Source organism: Macrobrachium rosenbergii, chromosome 43, assembly GCF_040412425.1.
Source record: "Macrobrachium rosenbergii isolate ZJJX-2024 chromosome 43, ASM4041242v1, whole genome shotgun sequence".
In the NCBI taxonomy this organism is placed as follows: domain Eukaryota; kingdom Metazoa; phylum Arthropoda; class Malacostraca; order Decapoda; family Palaemonidae; genus Macrobrachium; species Macrobrachium rosenbergii.
In genome coordinates, this window is record NC_089783.1 from 44,866,450 (window position 1) to 44,888,498 (window position 22,049).

The 22,049-nt window shown below is 38.5% G+C and overlaps 1 long non-coding RNA gene across 1 annotated transcript; it reads left to right on the forward strand.

Annotated features, from left to right (window-relative positions):
• The first annotated feature begins 415 nt into the window (after positions 1-415).
• LOC136828531 (uncharacterized) lies at positions 416-10,635 on the forward strand. The gene is made up of 3 exons (XR_010850091.1): positions 416-928; positions 8,951-9,029; positions 10,260-10,635. It is a non-coding gene; the product is annotated as an uncharacterized lncRNA (long non-coding RNA).
• The last annotated feature ends 11,414 nt before the right edge of the window (positions 10,636-22,049 follow it).

The window sequence follows — 22,049 nt, forward strand, 5'->3', positions numbered from 1 at the left end:
AAACCCAAGAATGTGAAACCAGTTACAAAAACTGAAATTTACACTCCAGCCGTCACATGCATGGTGAAACATCAATTGCCTTAGACCACAGAAACCTTCGTATACATACAGTATTACACTCATGTAAATGGTTTGAAGACCAGATTACACATTGGAGAAATAGTTTCCTCAAAGGTTGTGAACTTAATTATGTTTGTATGTAAACTAACCAGTGCCATCAATAGGGAAGTATTTCCTAGCAACATCATTTCTAAGCATATTCAGGTCTTCATCTAGTATATCATTCAAATTATCCCCTTCATCTCTGCTATCTTATCAAAAATGTACCGCCCAGCATTATCTTTCTTTTTCTTCTGATGTTAGTGCTGAATAATCCCTCCCTCAGACAGGTATTTTCTTTCCATTAATAATTTTGAGGGCTATCTTAACACTAGTGCCACTTTATCAACTACACCAGCCTGTTCATCCAAATATCTATTCTTGTCCCTTTTTCACTTCATTTGCCTTCACTATTAAGATCTGAGTACATAGTATGTTCTATCTTGTGTTCATCATATCCTCCCTGAAAATTGAATGCATGTACCTTGTACTTTTGTCTATTACTCGTTGTACTCCAGGTCTCATTCGCTAGCCAGTGCCATCTAGGAGCTGTTTCTGGCTGAAGCTTAGTAACAAGGTACTTATACGTGGTAGGCAGGTGGGTCACTCATCTATTGGACACCGACATTTCTTCATCCTCCGCCATCCTGTGCATACGTCTCATCACTGTGCTATCAATCAAAATTTTTTATTTACTAGTATTTTTGCTAAAGTGTTGGACTGAATTTCGATTGAGAGAGTTACATCTGGTATAACTGCTGTACGAAAAAAGAGAAAGCTGTGACTGTTGCAGGGAATGTGCTGGCTGGTCTTTTTGGCAGTGGAAAAGGTATAGTAAACAAAAGGAAGCTCCAGAAGTCTTTTGTGTCTTACGGTGGAAACACTTTCGAAACCTGCAAATCTTTTTAGCTCAGTCACGTAAAAAAAAAACTGCCCCGCCAAGTGTATTTCCTATTCAGTCTTTCAGAATTGATCTTGCATGTCTTACCTCTTGGGTATTTAATGAATAACTCGCAAGACCCAGTCCCAGAATGCACGACACTACTTATGGGCAACCTTATCTATGGTGAATCTCCAGTTTTGACATACTGACATATATCAGGTCTCTGAAGGAAGTCTCCGACAGAAATTTTGACAGTTTATCCAAAAATTTAATTTTTAAGAGTTGCAATATATTGAAGTAGAGCTGATGTGTTCATTAGGAATAAACCCTACGAGCTAGCCCTATAAGAGTATAGAATGGCAACTCGGTCGTTAAACTAATTGTCCATAACTCTTAGGCTTTTAAGTCTATGGAAAGTGAGGTCTCGTTTGGTGACGCCCCCGCCCCACTTGTGGGGTACTTGACAGTTCTCCTGTACCTCCAGTACGGTAAAATTAATCAAATAAAAACTTGGTATGTGCAAATGAACGTATTTCAAAGCCACTGAAAAACTAGTTTTTGTTGTTCATTTTTAATTTAAAGAAATTTATTTTTTTAACTTTATAAGGAGAATGTTTGAAGATAATGCAATGTTTTCATCAACAGCTTACGGCAGAAATTCAGACGGACTTTGAAGAACAAAATGTGGTCACTGTCCACCAAAATCTTGAACAATACAGCAACAATTTTGTAAGAGTAACCCCTATTGGCTACTGTAATTTTTGCTATTTTCTTTTAAAGACGAATAAATAATTTGTCTCCGGCCAACTGTTTTTGGCTATGGGCCAAAATCACGCGAGACAGACGAATTACCAGCTGACATCAATACCAAAGCCTATAATACAGACTTCTTTAACGGCAACTTACAAAAGCTATCTAGTTAAGTTTGAAATTAATTTTTCGAAACTTGAGGTATAATGAGGGATATTGGAATCGATTGAAGACTCAGATACACATTTTAGATCATGTTTTACTGTAAATGACATCGTAAATAACTTTATCGGCTATTGGTCTTGAGGAGTACTGCACTAGTGTTGAGTAGTGTATTATCTCCCGTGTAAACAAAGCTTATAACATTTAAAATATCGGTACTGAAATGCAATGTGCTAAAGAACGCAAGTTTTAGGAACAGGTCGAATTTATCTTTGTGTGTTTTCGTTAATGAAGGGATTCCGGTAATGAGTGAAGATATAAATATTCCTTGTGATCATGATAACGTAGATCTAGTGAGAACAATGCAAATTGTGTTATGGATGCTTGTAATTTGGTTATCGAAAGTGAACATATGTGCCCGTGGAGACAGAAACGCATGATTATCAGGTGTAGACTACTTACGGTCAAGTTGAGAGACAGACCAAAGAGGGGAAACAAAGGACAACAAATAGTGACAAGTGGCGAAGGATAAAGACTAAAACTGCATGGGAAGATTGCAGGCTTTTAAAAAATCGTTAATAAAAATAAGTACAAATAAATCTGAAAAAATTATATAGAGTTCTTTGTGGCTTAACCGGAAATGTTGAGGGTTACAAAAGGACTCCCTTAAGGTTTCAGTGACCAAGAACTGACTGACATTTTCCAGGAATTTTTTAGGAGAAAATTGCGACAGTGACCTGATACTAATATCTGAAGTTGCTGGAGTGGAAGAATTTTCAAGCCTTACTGATATAATGATGAAAATTGTTGTCAGCATCTCTTAATGCAGACTCGCTACATCTGAGAAAGTGGCTAGTGCTAAAGCAGTTGTGAAAGTTGCACTTGTTTATCAAAATTTATGTTCATACAGACCTGCTTCAAATTTATCATTTGTTTCCAGAATGCTAGAATATGTGTTTTTTGAATAATTAATTATTCACCTGGAAAGGGTAAATATTTTGTCAAACAGCCAGCCAGCTTATAGACAATTATATTTTGAGGAGACTGCTGTATGCTCTGTTGTAAATGATCTATTAATGATAATAGATGAAGTATATGTGGTATTTTGGTCTTACTCGATCCCAGCACAGCTTCTGGTACACTTGTGAATGAACTTCTAAATGATTTACGCTCCATTGGAATTACTGGAGAAACCATTGAGTATTTGATATACTACCTGCATGATTGAAAATACTGTGTACAATTTGGAAACCATAGCCATCTCACAAAACAATAAGAGGAGGAGTACCCCAAGGAAGAATGTACAGTAGGCCCAACCATATTTTGCACATGTTCAACCGGATGTACCTCAGACTCAGGGGGTTAAGTTCAAGCTATTTGCACATGAAAGTTTTGTTTTTCTAAATACGACATCGGGGATACAAATGAAAAAGTGAATGATGTTCTTACAAGTGTCAAGGACTTGATGACATATAAACAATTAAAATGAAACAAACTGAATTATGTTTGCGGAAAAAAAACTTAAGAAACCTATAGTTATGTTCGGCCAATTATAGATAGTAATGCAGTTCTGATTGCTGTCAGAGTCCGTGACTTGGGTGTGCTGCTTTATTGTTTTAAGTTGCGCTGGCTCCCTATCAAAGCTAGAATAAAGTTTAAAATTATGTAACGACTCACCAAGCTTTAAAGACTGGGCGTCCAAAACATTTGAAAGACTTGCTGCACATAAGAGCCAGCGGATGGAGTCAACACAAGAATAACTACATATGGTCTCAAGTTAGTTGAGCCAAGATGCAGTTCGAATGCGGAAACGTTACGAAACCACTAGATGCGATGAATAATTAAAATAAGATATCTTAATATGAATTTGTAATATAGCTGAAAAGGAACACTTCATAGATATAACCCTATTTTATTCCTTTTGGTTTCCTTTTATGCTTATTTGTTTATTTTCATTCCTCTTAAGGATTTACCTGCTTGTCTCAAACAACAGAAGCCACGAGATTTCTCGTATTTTCCGTAGTCTGACTTTTAGCTGTATATTTGCGTAAAATACGTTTTAATCACTCCAGTGCTATAGCATTATTTACTGGGCTTTTATTATATTGTGCTGATATATCAACAGTCCATATTAAAATTTCAGTATTAATGGACGCTTCTTATACTCAGATCTTTTAATTAAAAAATATTGAGAAATTTCTCTAAATATTTGTCGTTTTAAGTGTTCGACATCAAATCCCGTCGGGATAATATTGGAACTGGTGTCAACTGACGTTACTGTTCCTGAAATGTCACTAGTTCATCCGTATTATTGTACAATGATGTAATTGGCAGTTCATCTTTCGTATACTGAATGTAAGTCAAGTCTTTTGTATGTTAAAGGCAGATTAATGGGTATATTGGTAGATCAAAGCCATATATTTGCTAACTTGCAAAAAAGTATTAAAAACTAGTTTCCCCCAGACTATTGACATCTAATTGGCCATAACTTCATGCTGATAAGACTATTGTGACGGAATTTCATCGATTAAAGTGTTTTACTAAGATTGTTTGTTTAGTTCTACATTGGACTGTTGCCTGAAGCCTAAAATTCACAGTTAGAGGTTAAGTCATGAATGGAACCCATTCTCTGGCTAAGCTAACCTACTGATGATAGCCTAGGTATTTAACTTGTTACACAAGTTGTGCATATTTTAGATGTTAGACAGAGTTAGCAGGACCTAGAATACCTTAGGATATAGTCGTAGGGTCAGATAGTTGATGGAAAAACCTGAAGTGATCCCTCATCCCCATAAAAAAATGAAAGGCTTCAAAGGACGTATTTTTCAAACTGTAGGGGAGCTTAAGGAAATTGCGATACAGGATCAGTTCACTTTCTCAGAAAGGATGCTTTGGAGAAATTCCAAATCTAGAAAAAAAATTATTAGAATTTTGTAACATTGGAGAGAACTAACCCATCACTCAAAGGTAACAAAGAAATATGCAGGGCAAGTAATTTTATCGGTAATATGCTGAATACAAAAATCATAGTAAAATCTATTAAAAATTTACCCCTAGTGAGATATTTACTAACAGCCAAAAATTTTGTTATTGGGACTTTTTAAAGTTGTTTTTGGTACAGACTTGTGACATTTCTTCCTTGGATTATTTTGACTGATTTAAATTTTATCAGTTGTGTTTTGAATGATGATGATGTTCATTTTGGTAATAAATTAGCAGTTTAAAGATACAGAAACCCTGTAATATCTTACAGTTGTGGATATTGACTATGTAAAACCAGGGTTTTTTTGATGGTTGAAAATGCAAAATGGTGAAATGACAAGATATGTTTTAGACTCTCCAAGATAGCCTACTTCAGCAAGTTGTGATTCTTGTTAGGGTAAAGTTTACTGGATGTTTTTAAAAGAGACCACACACTAGATAAGTATATAATTTCGGGAACCAGCATCCTAGGTTAGGTTAGGCTGAGTTGTGTTGCAACATTTTTTTTATTTGATTTATTGTAGGTTAGATTAGGTTGGGGGTTTGGGGGCAGGAGGCACCCCCTACTTAGCCAGTGGTGGACCCAGTTCCTTATGTTTGGTCACAAGCGTATTACTGTATTTATTTTAATTTGCAGTACCCTACTATGAGATTTGCAACCGGTGTCCCGGTGTTTTTACAGAATAAAATTTTATCAACGCCTACCTGACAAAGATGACACTTTGTCACAGGGTATCTTACATCCCTACCTAATTTTTGACCGTATTCTGTATTAGGAAAGTTGCATAATTCCGGTAATTATAAGAGTTACTCCAAATTCTTGTAGACATTGCCAGCAAACTCAGATATAATGACGTAACTTATGACGTCATTTACTTGCCTCCTTCTCGATGGATGATTGGCTATTCGTGAAAAAGTCTCAACCTCTGGCAACAATGAAATACAATGGCAACAATGAAATACAACCAATACTCCTTGTTTACACTTTGTAGTAGTGGTAGTAGTATATAGGATTTATGCCATGAGGTCGAGTGCTAGAATCCTTGAAGAAAAGAATTTCTGCAAGTAATCCGAGAAGTTACTTTCTATCACTATTTCTCCATTGAAAAATTATATAATTAAAACTCAATTAACAAAGTGAAGAAAACTTTGGCATTCTTCGTAGCTCCTTTGATACTTTTCCTAATATGAAAGTGACGATCATTGTCATAAATAGACAGTTGCATAGGATTAGATTGGTAAGTGATCTTAACACAAAATGACCAACAACCCTCTATTTTTCTTGCTAATATTCTGTAATTTTTATGCATTGCTTTTTCCGTGCTTGCTTTCCAACACTTCCAACAACTACTCAGACCTGAATGACATTAATAGGTTCCACCCTTAGGCTATGCCCTAAATTCCATTATCTAAATCAGTCCAATCCACTGTGAAGACTGTCCAGTTTAAAATAGTAACCTGTCAAGTATAAGTGATAGGGAAATTAAAATGGAGATTGCCATTTATTTATAAAGTGGCTTGAACACCATAAAGGTGTATTTTCTGTAAGTTTTGTCGCTGTTTGAGGAGTTGGTTTTTAGAGTAGATCATTAAATCGATATACTCCAATTTATTGATAAGTATCAATATGTGTAATACATTTTTAGAATGGAAACAACTATTGTTAGGCTTATATGTTTCAAAAACATATTTTGTAAGTACAGAAATGAAACATCCCATACAAAAAAACAATTTATTCTCCATCGCTCTCCAGGAAGGTCATCCTCCTCATCATCAATGACTATGTTCTGTCTTGTCTGTGGGTAGAAACTACGTTGTGGCTCGCACCAGCCAATAACAACCAAGAAGATTCTGTACATTTTCGTTACGGGTTGCTCTAGGAGCAAGAGCCCATGCTGGCACAAGGCCAGCTAAATCTAAAACAACAATGCACATTTTTTTCAGTAAGGAACCAGTAATAAACTAGACAACACTCAGCCAGTATGTCACTCAGTACCTTCCTTACACACTTTATGGAATATAATTATCTTTCTGCACCTTTTGGAAGTCAACAGATGACAAAACTTGGTAGCCTTGGATGTCCGGGTGTACTCCTTATCCAAAAAAGGGGCCCTATTATTCATTTACCTGTACAAGCTTACGTAGGGTTTGCCACGGGCCTCCTCACTTCTAAACAATTGTGCAAGTCGAATCACAAAAGCTGTCCTGCAACCACGGGGACAATGACTTATAGCCGCCATTCTTGAAGCCTTGACAAGATACGAATATTCATTCAGAATTTCAGAGACAGCTGTTGTCGTCGTTACCTTGTGGGAGGAGTTGGGACGTCATATGTTTACGTGTGGCGCTGAATGGCCTTCTTGGCCCCAGTGCCTGGGCTTTTGCCCTAAATATCATACATCCATCCATCCATATGTTTACGTCATGTATAACTTTGAACCCATACATTAGAGTGTTCCGCCACTGGCTTCGGCTGCTTTATTTTACTCTTATGAATATACTTTTTTCTGATATAAGTAATAAAGAATGCTGCCGAAATTAGGTAGGAATGTAAAGTATACTATGGCTAAGTAATATCTTTGTCAAATGCACAGAAAAAAAGTTATTCCGGAAAAACATCGGGACAAAGGCTCTGAATCTCATAGTAGGTTAGCTTACTGGAGTGGCGACTTTGCTCCCTGGCAAATTAAGGACCTGTTGCCTTAATTTAGATAAGGTCAACTACATCCTTGCATTTTACTCGCTTTGTGTTTTTCCCCATCCTAAAAAAACCGTGTGGGAAGCATTTATTGCTATTGGGAAGGCCTTTCTCCTTCCCTGAGTACACCCCCTCCCAGGGTGTATTGCAGAAGGCTGGGGACCATATGCCCACCCTTATAATAATGTCTGGTACGTCTGCTGTTGCAGCAACTGGATGATGCTTAAGTATCAGAGGGTTCCCTGCTTCCCAGTAGTCAAACAAACCACTTCCCTTCTACCTAGACCCATCACTTGGTATTAGCAAGGATTAGCTGACTTAATTCCCTTATGGGGGATTTCAGGGTTCTCCTTACTTGAGTGAGTTTCCTCTCTCAAGTAGTCTCATTCATGCCTGGGGCCCTACCACTCTGTTATCGTATATGCCACACCAAATAGGAGGTTTTAGGAATCCTAGCAAGGGATGGAAAAGTGAATGGAAGCCTGGCAGTTTAGGTAACATTCAACTCTAGTCAGTTATTAAGGTCGAGCTCCCACCCAGGGGGTAAGTCAAAGGTGACGGTTTGTATTTCTGTAGGAACGAGTAACAAGTTTTTAAAGTAATTTTTTTTTAGGTATACAAACCAGAGACTTTTATCATAATCCCACAGCAGCCTGTGGCTGAAGGAAAACGTGGCTAATAGAAGGTTAGTAAGGGGTAACCACCCAGTCACCCCAGTAACTGGCAGCCAGCAACTTGTTTAAGTTCAACAACCATTCCATCTTGCACTGTGGATACTTCTGTTTAAAAGGCTCTGGTTTGTATGTGTAGCAAAAATAAAAAGTACTTTAAAATTTATTATAATCCTTGACACGAAGGAATGTGCTTATGAAAAAGATTTAGGTTTGCATATTTGGGGAAAATGTCTGATTTGTTATTATTAATAGTACCTAATGAAACTGTAGTTAAACAAGTACAATGGACCCCCGCTTATTCGCGGCTTTCACCTATTTGCGGATTTTTCTGTGGAACGTATATAAACATTGTTTGCAGGAAATTCACCTATTCGTGATATTTTTCATAGAGAAATATTCACTAATTACTGTATTTTCACATCATTTGCTTGACTTAATGCATTTTTTTGTCATAAAACTATTAAAATACTCGGGTATAAGTGTTTTTAGAGTTTTTTTTTGGTGTTTGAACTATCAAAATAGGCAGTTACAAGCATTTTTAGAGGGGTGTCAAATATTCATGGATTTTAGCTATTCGCAGGGGGTTGTGGTACTCATCCCCCGCGAATACCGGGGGGTCAACTGAACATTATGTATGTCATGTGAGCAAAATGAAAACTTGACTGGTTTCTAGAATTAAAAAGAATTTCTTTTCTTTTACAGGTCTGTTGATGTTACTCGCAGCATAAACTGCTGTCAACGAGCTGTGAAGTGAACTGCAGTAATGATTAATTTATTTGGAGTAAGTATCGTAATATGAAGTTTTATTTTTGCATCTGAAAATGGGGTTTTGTAAAGCACAGAACATGTAAATATGGTAGTTACTGCAAGAGTTTTATTTTAATTAGTATAATGGTTTCAGTTTTTTGTTTTAAAAGGTTTATAGGAATTTAGATTTTTTGTAAATAAGTTTTGTATGACAGAAATGTTGTCAGGTCTGTTTTAAAAGGTTTGTAGAAATTTCGATTATATAAAAAGATCTGGCCGTACAGAAATGGTTTTAGTTCTCCATTGTAAAAGGTTTATAGAGGTTTTGATTATTTATAAGTAGGCTTCTAAATAATGCTGCTTAAATCAGTCTCTCTCTCTCTCTCTCTCTCTCTCTCTCTCTCTCTCTCTCTCTCTCTCTCTCTCTCTCTCTCTCTCTCTCTTCTTCATGGAAGCTTGAACTCAGTACAGTTTAAAGATCTAAACAGTGAACAGGGAATGAGTAAGAGTGAGAGACAGAATAAAGGTTACCTATTGTATTACCAATAGCTCATAAAAAGTCTTTACGGAAAAATCCGTTTGCTAAAGTAACCAATCATAATGTTGGGCAGATAAATTTTACTACATTTTGGCAGTGTTGAGAGACTTAACTAGGTATAGATATGTTTAGGCCCGAGTAATCCTTTTTACCCAGCTCGTGTTCCTTTTAGAGAGATTGGCTATAGAGGATTTTTACCTTAACCTTTTGGCTTGTTGGGATGAGGGTAGTGGTCCTGTGCTGTTTCTGCTCTGGTTTTGACCATCCACAGTCGACTTACCATTAGGTACATAATTTACTGCTTAGGTCAACAAGTGCACCGTGGGTTTTTCATGAAACAGACAAAAATGTTTCTCTTCAGTGGGATTGAACTCTGGTCTCTAACTAGAGAGGTGAGGTTGTTGACCACTAAGGCGAAGGTAATAATAATAATAATAATAATAATAATAATAATAATAATAATAATAATAATAATAATAATAATAATAATAATACATTCGCATTGTAGGCCAAAAATTATGACATTAACAGTTACTGTTACTGAGATTTAAGTTGAAATGTTTGGTAAATCACTAAAGAATCCATCTGTGCTCCTTTCAGTCAGAGACCCCTGGAAATAGGGTGCTTGAAGCCTGATTATAGCTAATTATGTCCTTTTTATGATGACTTGTAAGCCAAAAAGACTAGTTTTTCATGATTTAATTAACTTTTTCCTCCTCTTTCCAGGTGATCGACAGCCTGTAAATTCTTGGAGGAAATAGTTGTTAAGTTTGAAGGAAATAAACTACGGAAGTTGTGCAGTGCTCCAATAAGGCTAAGTGTTTAATGAGCAAGAATAAGTTTTTGGGAAAAGTATCTTTATATAAGTAACTTACCAAGTAATTACACTGCTATAGTTTCTATTAACCGGCAGCTAAAGATTTTGAAATTCGCGGATCGCGCTATTTTGTTTGGCTAGGTGACTATCCCTGCCCACGAAAGCGTGGGGAGATTGTCCTGGAGGCATGAGCGGGTACCTCCTTAGGTCGCCTAGAAGATTGAGCAAGATCATCTTGTGTATTCTTCTTCTTGAAGAAATCTCCAGAACTGTAGCCTGCGAGAACAGGTGGTGATGATCCAGCGAGAAAAACAGAAGGGCCGACTTCTGGGAGGGAGTCACTCCCCTAGAGGTGTAGGAACACGGTCGTTCTCTCTTCTTTAAAACTCCCATTGTGTAAAGGGAAGCTAATTCCTGTGAACCGTCCCTGATTCCTTTATGGATACACGAGAGGACCCCCAGCAAGTGGGAGGCACTATCTTCAGGAATAGTAGGACAGTCCTTAATCTTACGGGCAAGAGAGCCCACTGCCCAATCGAGAAAACTCAACACTTCGAATACCTTAAACAAGTTTTTAAGGAGTTGTGAGAGCTCGTTTGAACTGCAACTTGAAAGTTATCCTTTTGGTCAAATAAATGACAATACTTTTAATCACACATCGTAAACATGCTTTCTTCTTAAAAGGGGGTACCAGGCTGGGGCTTAAACACCTTCTTTTCGTAGTCTGACTTTTCATTTTGTGTATTTTATTACATCATGTGTGAGAAATCTTACAAATCGATAAAATAGTAATTAAACACAAGCAATTGTGTATATATAAATCTTGAAGGAATTTTGAAGGATGTGTTTGTCCTAGAATTGACAGATACAAATATTGTTGACAAGTTTACCAAGGTAATGTTTAATAATGAAGCCTTTCTCGTGTTGGAAGCATTATTGTACTATCTCCATACATATACCGAACATTGATTTTCCTTGTCATATGAGGAAACGTTCCTCATCTCTCTCTCTCTCTCTCTCTCTCTCTCTCTCTCTCTCTCTCTCTCTCTCTCTCTCTCTCTCTCTCTCTCTCTCTCCCCGAGACGACACACTGTTGGCTAGAAGAGTTTGAAGTAGCGAATCACAGAGCAGGGTACAACTTTTCTCAATGCTGATTGTCTGGAAGTGTAAGTAGCCAATCACACAGCTTGTAGCGTGGATGCTGTGTGTACTACTGTCTAGTGTATGAGTTGTATTTCTCTCTCTCTCTCTCTCTCTCTCTCTCTCTCTCTCTCTCTCTGTCAGTATACTTCTTCTTTGTTTAATGTGCTTTTTCCCATTTTTCATATGGGGTAAGCACGATGCCTTCTTTTGAAGGACTTTTGATTTGGCGTTGGGATAGGCCGTAGCCTCGATCGGCTGCCCTGCCTGACATCGCTTAGACCCCGGTAACACGTGTACAGTATATGTATCGTGCCAAATCCCCAGCTCCCTTTCCCCTAGCAGCGAGCAGACGTGAGCAGTTTAGGCCGACAGTTCGAGATGTGTAAGGCGTCTGTTATGTTTTTAGAAGATGTTGGAGTAGCTTTGTTTGGGTGTGTATTAGTCTGTAACACCCATTTGCTTTCAGCAAACCTATCCGTTGATTACATACATAATCCCGGGGTGTCTACACGGATAGCAAAGTGTCAGCCCTCTGACCAGCCGGCTACGGATTTGAACCCGCGACACAGACTTCTTATGAAGTCCGAGTCTGCTGCTCTACCGACCGAGCCATTGAGGCTCCTTCTCTCTCTTAGTATACATATCCTTTAATTTAAAAAAAAACAGCAAAAATACCAATAAAATGTTATTTCACTTACAGAATCCATTTATACTGTGTTATATTGATCTACTATCATTGTAATATGTATAAAAAATGATCGTCCCAACATTTGTAATTGTTTTTACCAATTTAAACATCAGTTCACCCTCTCTCTCTCTCTCCATGATGACTTGCTATTGGCTGGAATGGTTTGAAGTAGCAAATCACATGGCAGGGTATCAACTTTTCTCGATGGTAATTTGCTGGAAGGGTTGTAAGTAGCCAATCTAATAGCTTGTAGCTTGGATGCTTTGTGTACGTACTGTCTAGTGTATGAATTGTATTTCTCTCTCTCTCTCTCTCTCTCTTAATGAAACATGAATTACTGTATCATAAACTTTTATGTACAAAATAAAAAATAATTCCGTTAGTACATTCGTTTCTTTTAGCAACTAAAAAATGATTTTCCCAATTCTTTCAATAGTAGACTCAATCAGCCGATTCTGAGAACGTAAACATTACAGATGTCAGGACGATCGGTTTTTTATACATATTAAGATAATAACAGATCAGTATAATAAATAATAGACCTGACAATCGTATGCAATATACCTTTCAAGATGTCTGGGTTTATGTAGATGTTTTCAAACGTTTGACCTTCAGGAGTGTAAATAGACTGAATTTTATATTTATTTTGGAATGGCATTGGAAAATTCTATTGAAGTTAATCAGAGTTTAGGATTAAGCATGTACAAGTATTGTTAATTGGTTCAAGGAGGCTGTTATAAGAGGTTATGATCAGTGTTGTGTTCATCGAGATTTTGATATTGATTTTGTTGTACAAAAGTCTTGATCATGTGTAGGTTATGATTCTTAAAGGTAGATTATAACAATTCTTTATTAAGTGTGTGGTTCATGTAATGTGCCTTCATACTGGTTAAGTTTTGAATCAAGAAAAAGGTTTGTTCATGACAGTGGAGTATGTAATATGGAAAGAATTAGCGATAGGGGTGTTTGGTATGTAGAAAGTGTTGTGTTAGTCTGGTATTCAGATTTTATTGGGTTACGGTGGATTCAGTATTCAAATATCAAGTAGAGACTGGTTTTAGTATTCGGCCCCTTTGTAGGTGACCGTGGATTTGGTATTAAGAAATCACCTAGTGACAGTGGGTTTTAGTATGCACAAATTGGTCAACGGGAGTGAAATTTGGTGCTGTGATATTCCTTTGTGACAGTGGATTTTGTCTATCGGTGTGTTTTTAATACCCGAGATTGATGTTATTGTATCAGTTTGTGATATAGACTTGGAGATTCAATTTGTACTTTTTTTTTTTAGTACTTTTGAGTTCAGATGATAATTTGGAATTGTCTTATTGGTCATCAGTTATTAAATTGAGTACTCATCAATTTCATTTTCAATAAAAGTGTAGTATGCATGCGTCATTTGGTGTTTGAATAATGGCTATTCAGAAAGTATTTCTCTGGGTAATTAGGATTCAGAAAGTCTCTGTTCTTTGTTATGTTTTGATTTAGAAAGTGCCCTAGATTATGATAGTTTTCCATTTAGAAAGTCTGCTGATCTGTGGTACTTTTACAATTTATGAAACGTATTGGTTTATGTTTTTTGGCATTTCAGGAAGATTCTTATATTTTGCATTCAGAAAGTTGTCAAATGCTTTCACAGTCTAGAGGTTTGTTTTTCTGTGGTCCTTTAGAAAATCTGTTAAACTGCGAAACTGGACTTTGACAAAGTCTGTTTCTTCTTCATACTTTCCTCCAGAAAGTATTATTTTATATCTGCTTTCAGGAAGTATGTTTGTTTGTGATAGTTTTGTGGTTTAGACAGTCTGTTAGCCCTGAAGAAAGATTGTTGATGATACATGTTCATAGACAGTGTGATTGTGCGATTGCTTTCTCTTTCAGGAAGTCTGTTGGTCTGTTAAAATGCTGTTGCATTCAAAACTTTTTGTTAGATTTTGCCTAGAAATTTTGTTAGTGTAAGATGTATTTGTCTAGAAAGTCTGTTACCTGTTTTGCCTAGGAAATCTATTTTAGTGCATTTTGTCCAGAATGTTTGTTATTTGTGGGATTTTTGAAGTTGGTGTCTATTAGTCTGCGTAATTTTTATTTTTAAGTCCATTCATTCAGTTATGATCTGTGAATTTTTTGCTCAAAACTTTTAGTTTGTGAGATTTTTGCCTTGAAAGTTACACATAGAAAATTTTTTTTTTCTGTGAAGTGTTTGTTGGGCAGTTTGCTTGGTCAGAAAGTGTCAATAAAGTGGATTTTTTTTCTTGAAAGTGTTTGTCTTTAGGATAAATGGTGTTTATTTGGGTGAGGTTTGTGCAAGGAAAGCTTCTTAATTCAAGGGAGCCTCTTTTTTCTGTGGAAATTCTCATGCTTATATTTTTTGGATGGAAAAACTTGGTTTACCACCTAAAGAGCGAGTTTTACTCGGGAAGTCTGTTTGTGAGTTTTTACTTTGGAAGTTTGTTAGTTTAGGGAAGTATATTGCCTAAAAACTGGAGAGTTTTTGCCTGTAAAATGTCACTGGAGGTTTTTTTTTTACCAAAAAATTCTACAAGTTTTGAGGGAATTTACTCTGAAAGTGTCTCAGTTTTCAGAGTTTTGTACAAAAAAAGTGGGCCAGTTTGGGATATTTTTACAAACCCCCTAAAAATGGCATCAGCTGGTAATATTTTGAACTCCCATAGAGTGTCAGTTTTGTATCCAAAGTGTTGTTGCTTTTGGAGAGTTTGTATACACAAAATGTGTCAGTTTTGGAGGATTATCTACAAAATGCGTCAGTTTGGGAGAATCTCGTGCCCAAATTGTGTGTCAGTTTGAGAGTTTGTACTTAAAAAGTTTGTCACTTAGGAGATTTTCCCTAAATAGTGTCAGTTTGGGAAAGTTTTTTACCTAAAAGTACACGTTTGGAAATTTTTGTATCCACAAAATGTCAGTTTAGGAGTGTTTTGTGCGTAGAAAATGCGTCAGTTTAGGAGAGTATTGTACATAGAAAATGCGTCAGTTTAGGAGAGTTTTGTACCCCAAAAATGTATCGATTTGGGAGCGTTTTTTTTTTTTTTTTTGTTGTGTGAGAGTGCTTTATATCCAAAAAGTGTGGTAGTATAGGAGAGTTTTATACCTTAAAGAGGTGTCAGTCTGGGAGAGTTTTATACCTTGAAAGTGTGCCAGTTTGGTAGAGTTTTGTACCTAAAGGTGTCATTTTGGGAGCTTTGTACCCAAAAGCTCAGTTTGGGAGAGATTTGTACCCTGTAAATGTCAGTTTGGGAAAGTTTTGTACCTAAAAAGTCTGTCAGTTTTTAAGCACAAAATTCTATCAGTTTGATAGAATTTTGTGCTTAAAAAGCGTCAGGTTGAGATTTTTGTGCCTAAAAAGTTTTCTGGTTTGGGAGGATATTATATCTAAAAAGTGTGTCAATTTGGAAGGATTTTGTATGTAAAGCATGTCAGTTTGGGAGAGTTTTTCACCCAAAGTATGATGCTTGAGATTGTCTGTTGATTAAGTTTTTAAGAGGGTTATTCATGAGGAAGTGAGATAAAAGGTCAAGAATATATCTTTAATTGACCAAAGAACATGCTAAAAATTAAGGGAAGCATGTTTATCCCTCTTGTACTGTAGTTAGCATGTGAAACAGTTATTTTGATATTTAGGTCTGCTCTAGTGAGCAATGTAAAATTTGTAATTTACATAAACTTGTTGGCCTGTTCAGTACATTACTGCAATTTTTACAGTTATATGGCCTTGTTCAGGTAAGCAAACAAACAGAATTGTTTATAGTCGTTTATTTGGTGAACAATATGAGATGATCAGTACAAAATTATAATTTCATAGTTATTTAAAAACTACAGTTTGAAAGATTTGATTTAACACTCAAGCCTTGAAACACCTGAAGGAATGTTCCAACTAGGTGCAGGACATTCCTCTCTAATTACCTGGCAATGAGATGACTTTGCAAGGCGTTATCACACGGAAATGTAAACTGGCCTGATGGTCCACATGTACATGTGAAGGCTGACGTTAGTCCAACCTGCTGCTCTGCTGGGGATGAAAAGAACGTGGCAGGAGGACAATAGCTTTGCACGTCTCTGACCATTTACCTCAGTCAGTCAATTACATTAAATGGTGATGAGCTTAAGACGATTTATTAGGCATTTGAGTCAGTTGTCTGCTTTTGTTGTAACAAACACAGAAGGATGACTTATAGTTTTAAGTTAAAGTTCATTTAATTTTGTCTTAAGTTTACTTGCGAATGTCTGTAAATCTCTAGTTTAGAAGACATCTGAGAAGAATGTATAGGAATATTCAAGCTTATTAAATAAATATTGTATACAAAGGTAAATGTCATGTAAACTACTATAAATAAGAGTGGCACCAAGTTAAATATATAACTTTAAAAAGTGGTAATGTTGAATTTAGTCATGAAATTTAATACTGATTTCTTAAAAATGTTTACAGAATATTGAAATGTTTAATGTTGATGAATGTGCACATCATCATAAAGTTGCTATTTTTTAAATGTCGAAAATCAGTACACGTGACAAAAAAACCTTCAGGAAATATTGTATTTTTTGTAAGTTTCAAGTAAAATAGCTAAAACTAACAATATAACAAATAATTGCTGATAGCATTATTACTAAACGTTAATATCGGTTAAAAACAAATTCTGACCAAGTGAGTGAATTTGCAATCTGGTAATTGGTGTTTCACAAATTGTTAAATATGATGTACAGTATTGACAAATAACTGTAGAAGGAAAGCAATCTATTAACATAACAGTCAAAATTGTTCATTTAAGTTTTAAAAAGTTCTGTGAAATTGTAGTTTTTAAAGAACAGTTAAAGTCAATAGTTCACGTATTTTTATACTGAGAAAGGTGCCATGGCAATTGTTTTCCATTATAATTTTAGCATTTAGCCGTAACATTTCACATCAGAGGGTCAGTGCTGGAGGCGAAATCGAAGTCTTCCTTGTTTAGAAACATGGCTGGTTTTAAGTTATGTCATCATTTTTGACAACTTTGTCAAATTCTGTTGCAAAATGCTGGAATATACCAATGTTCTGGCACCAAAAATGTATAGTTAACTTCTTATCAAGAAGCCATTGAGTTTACCATGTAAAAATATTTTAAAGGTTAAATATCCCTATATATAAGCGAGTAATTAATTTGAGCTCAAAATTAAGGTTATGACAGTTACAAAGACAATATTTAAATGACTAACACTAGAGTACAATTTTATTATGTAGTCTATCTGCTTAGTGCTTTTCGGTTTTCTATGAATGTGGAGTAAAATACTCGTTTTCTGTAACAAGATGAGAGAGAGAGAGAGAGAGAGAGAGAGAGAGAGAGAGAGAGAGAGAGAGAGAGAGAGAGTGTGCTTTGAAATCAACGAAAAACGAGAACCCATGTCGAAAATACATGTTTACCCCGTAGATTATTTTAACACGTCATCCATAAAAGCACTACAATAGTCATTATGCTTTCCATCAGAACAAATTCTGGTGTCAAAACTCTAAGGGGTTTTCACACCATGTCTCGCAACAATGCTCGTTAAGACAGACTTCTTGTTTATCGACACAGCCATAAGAATGTCAACCAAGGCATGTTTTAGTGGTTTAACGTTACCCCTACGACTGTTCCTCAGACTCCTTTGCATACGTCGTCAACGATTGAAAGTGACTGAGAAAACGGGAATCTAAGTGGGGAAAATACAAGGGAGGTAATTTGTTTTCCTCATCTTGTTAATCAGTTGTCAACTTAGCCAACATCTCTCTAAGACGGTTGCTGAGCAGGTAACTGATTGGTTATATAGTACCGCATGCTGAGGACTCTCCTTCCTCCGGGCATTGCAATCCTGGCTCCCAAGCAGTAAAGAAATTTTTTTAATATGGAACCACACTTAATTTTTTATGGAACCACACTTTGTAAAAATCTCTTCATGATTTAAAACTATCAAGTTAGTTGCAGGAGTATTTCCTCTTATTTCACAGCTCACTTGTACAGAACTTTTACAAGCTACCACTCACCACCTAACCTATTTTGTCTTATGCATACAACATGAAGTCATTGTGGCTATGCATACATTGTCTTTGCTGCAGTCTATTTTGGCGTTCTTACAGTACTTGATAAACACATTTGGTAACAAGAACTTTTTTACACCAAAGAAAAAGTATATCATAACTGATGTCATTAGGGAATAGGCTGGATCACCAATATGATGCATTTATTCAGCTATCCTTGACATCTTTTTAATTGCAATTTATGCGTTCCTTTGCCCCTTGTATGGTGCAGGTAGAGTCCGAAGAGTTGAACATCCTTTAGTAATGCCTACAGTGTCCTACGAGATAACTGATGGCACTACCATGCTTTGAGGATTTTCAGGCTACTGTAAATCATTGGAACCTTTTGAAACAAGCATAAATTCTAATTAGGATAGTCAAACTAAAGCAAGTTCAGTGTTCTATTTTAGTTTGGCAACCTAATCCAAATTAAGGCTATTTCAAATGGTTCCAACTATTTACCATAGCTTGAAAATCCTTGTAGCAGTGTATCTCCTAAATAAGTATCAACAGTGCACTTCATATGGTAAACTGTAGGCATTATAAAAGGATGTCTGCAGCGACCCCCAGCTGTAACCCCCTTTTTACCATTAATTTGACTCCACCTCCCTTTTTTAATAATTAAATTAGCCTGTAAAGATGTCTGACATCTCTTCATTTCGCATCAATCACCTTCATGCATCACATTTATTAACGTGTCAAGAATCTCATGTAAATATTCGTATGTAGAATTTCCTGGCCTTTCTGCCGATATATATTTTATCGTTGTATGTTATGTCTCTTAAAATTGCCATTTGTTTGACTGTCAACAATCACAAATTGCTCAGAGTGCAGATCACAGCAATCGGAGGTCGGGCACTACATTTCCGTCCACACACTGCCATGTATACCCGAGCCCAGGTGAATAAATCAGTTAATACCCAGTTCGACCTTTTTGTCCACACAACTGGTGACCTGAGGATTGACAGTAAACACAGCAGTTTTGGCTTCACCATTAACGGACTCACTACGGCCACTTTACCTTCAGAGAGCCTTCAACGGAACCACATGGCAATAAAAGTCTAGGCCTCTGAAAGCTCCTTCCTTGGAGAACACCCACGCCACTAACGGACTAATTATGGTGTACCTCTCCAGGTACGTTTTGGCGTGCTTGAATGGTATGGCCCCGCCATTTATGATTCACGTCTGACCATACTCAGAAGTCATTAATGGAACCATGCAGCGCATAGTTTTGACTTCTGACAAGCCCCAAACACCATTAACGGACTAAATATGGCGCGTATTTTGCGTTTTGGTGTGAGGAAAAAATGTCAGACACTGAGGTAGAAAGTCATTCCAAGGACGCACAGATCCTCTGCATCCCCCTCTCGCCTTTGAAGGCAGCAATGAGCCAGGCGATAAAACTACCTCCGTTCTCATGACAAAACACTGCATCCTGGTTTCTGCAGGCAAATGTCCATTTCCAAGTGGCGAAAATTACAGATGAGGAAACCAAGGCGGACGTAACCATGACAATGCTACCAGAGGAGGTCTTCAACAAAATCACCCCATGGTTGGACTCGCAGCTGGGGAAAGTCAAGTACAGAGACCTGTGAGATAAGCTCATCGACATACTCCACGCCCATCCCAGAGAGAGCCCAACTCGCCCTTGACCTGATGACCCAGTCCCTGTGGGACGCATCACCCAGGGACACCTGGGACGAACTACGAGGTCTCCTGATGTTGCCGGGCATCGACGCGCACGGTCAGAGGAAGGAGATCAACTTGTCGCGAGATGTATTCCTGCAGCGCCTTCTGCAGGAGGTGAGGGGGCAAATCACGGATGTGGATGCCCTTTCAATGGACGAATTGGTGAACGTTGCACACAAACTCCACGAGGCCACCAAGGCCTCCAAACACGCCGCAACACCTGCAGCCTGTAACCTGGTAACAGAAGAAGCCGAGGCAGAGGACACGAACGTGGTATACAGGAAGAGGGCGCTGCTGCAGCAGTAGAGGACGTGGACAAACCCAGCCTGATGTAACTTCCATCGGAGGTTCAGAAGCACCGCCAGAAATTGCAGAGCCCTCTGTTCTTTCACAAAAAACGAGAAATTCAGCCACAAATAACAGCAGTGGCCGCAAACCTTTAAGGAGCCCCGGCCAGTAGGATTCTTCATCCACAATGCCATATCAAAATGACGGATGCTGGTAGACACACGGGCTATGCAAATGGTGTTTCCACTGTTGAGGGAGGACTGCGACCACATGTCCAGCGCCGCAACTGCACTGGTGGCCACAAATGGAAGCCCCATCCACTGCTAGGGAACTTTGACCCGCAGAATATCCATCCTGGGCCATAGCCTAAATATGATTGGCCCCTTGTCATCGTGGACGTCAAGTTTCCTCTCCTAGGCGCCGATTTCCTTGCACACCACAGACTTCTGGTAGATGTCGGCCGAACACCTGCTGGATACCAGAACCTGCTGCTCCCGGCTGCTCTCCACCAGGCCGGGGATGCCCGCTGTCTGCTCCATCTCTTCGAACAGATACAGCTCCCTCCTCCATGAGTTCCCAGACGCCTTCAAGCCAGAGCTGCATCAGTTGCCGGGAGCCCAGGCCAAGCAAGGCATCCACCACATCACCACAACAGGCCTGCCAACACATGCCAAATTCCGTCAATTGCCACCCAAAAAACTCCAAGACGCTAAACGAGCCTTGCCGAGATGGAACAGATGGGAATCTACAGGAAGGCATTGAGTCTGTGGGCATCCCCCCTCCACATGATAAGGATGCCAGACGGCTCTTGGAGGCCCTGTGGGAACTATCATTGGCTGAACCTAGTAACGACACCAGACCACTATCCCTTGCTGAACATGCAGGACCTATCACAGGTGCCTGCACGGGGCCAAAGTATTTACAAAAATGGATTTGCTCAAGTCTTATTTTCAGGTACCAGTGCACCCTGACGACGTTCCGAAGACAGCCATCATCATGCTGTTTGGGACATATACCTTCTCCTACTCCACCTTCGGCCTCAGGAATACTGGGGCCACATTCCGCCTTATGGACACCATCTTGGAGGACCTACCTTTCTGCGTTTGCTACACAGACGACATCCTAATCTTCTCCAGGTCCCCAGAGGAACACCTGCTCCATGTCTGGGCTGTGCTGCAGCACCTGCAGTGGAATGGTTTGGTTGTCAGGTTCGACAAGTGTACCTTCAGAGCGGAAAAGGTACACTTCCTGGGTTGTGAGATCTTTCTGGCAGGTGTCCACCCTATGGCCTCCAAAGTGGACACAGTGAAGAAGTTTCCAACACCAAAAGTCCATTAAGTCCCTTGGCAGGAGTTCCACTTCGTCGACATGGTCAGCCCCAGAGTGCCAAAGCCACCACCTTAACACATCAACAGACGAAGGACCCCACTGCCCCCTGAGACTTACCACTGACACCAGCAACATTGCTTGCAGAGCCGTGCTGGAGCAGGTAGTAGGTGGTCCCCCCCCCCTCTAGCCTTCTTCTGCGACAAGTTAAAGCCGCCGGAGACCTGCTACAGTGCATTCGACAGGGAGCTGCTGGAAATCTACCAAGCTGTGCGGCACTTCAAGTCCCTCTTGGAAGGTAGCCCTTTCACCATCCTGACAGACCACAAGCTGTTGGTGCATGCATTCACGAGGGCAGGAGACGCATGGTTGGCGAGGCAGCAACGACACCTGGCTGCTATCTCCGAGTTTGGCTGCACCATTTACTCTGTCCAGCAAGAAGAAACCCAGTGGCCGACACCCTCTCAAGAGTCGAGATAAATTCAGTCCACCTGGGCATAGACTACGAGGACCTGGTGAAGGAGCAAG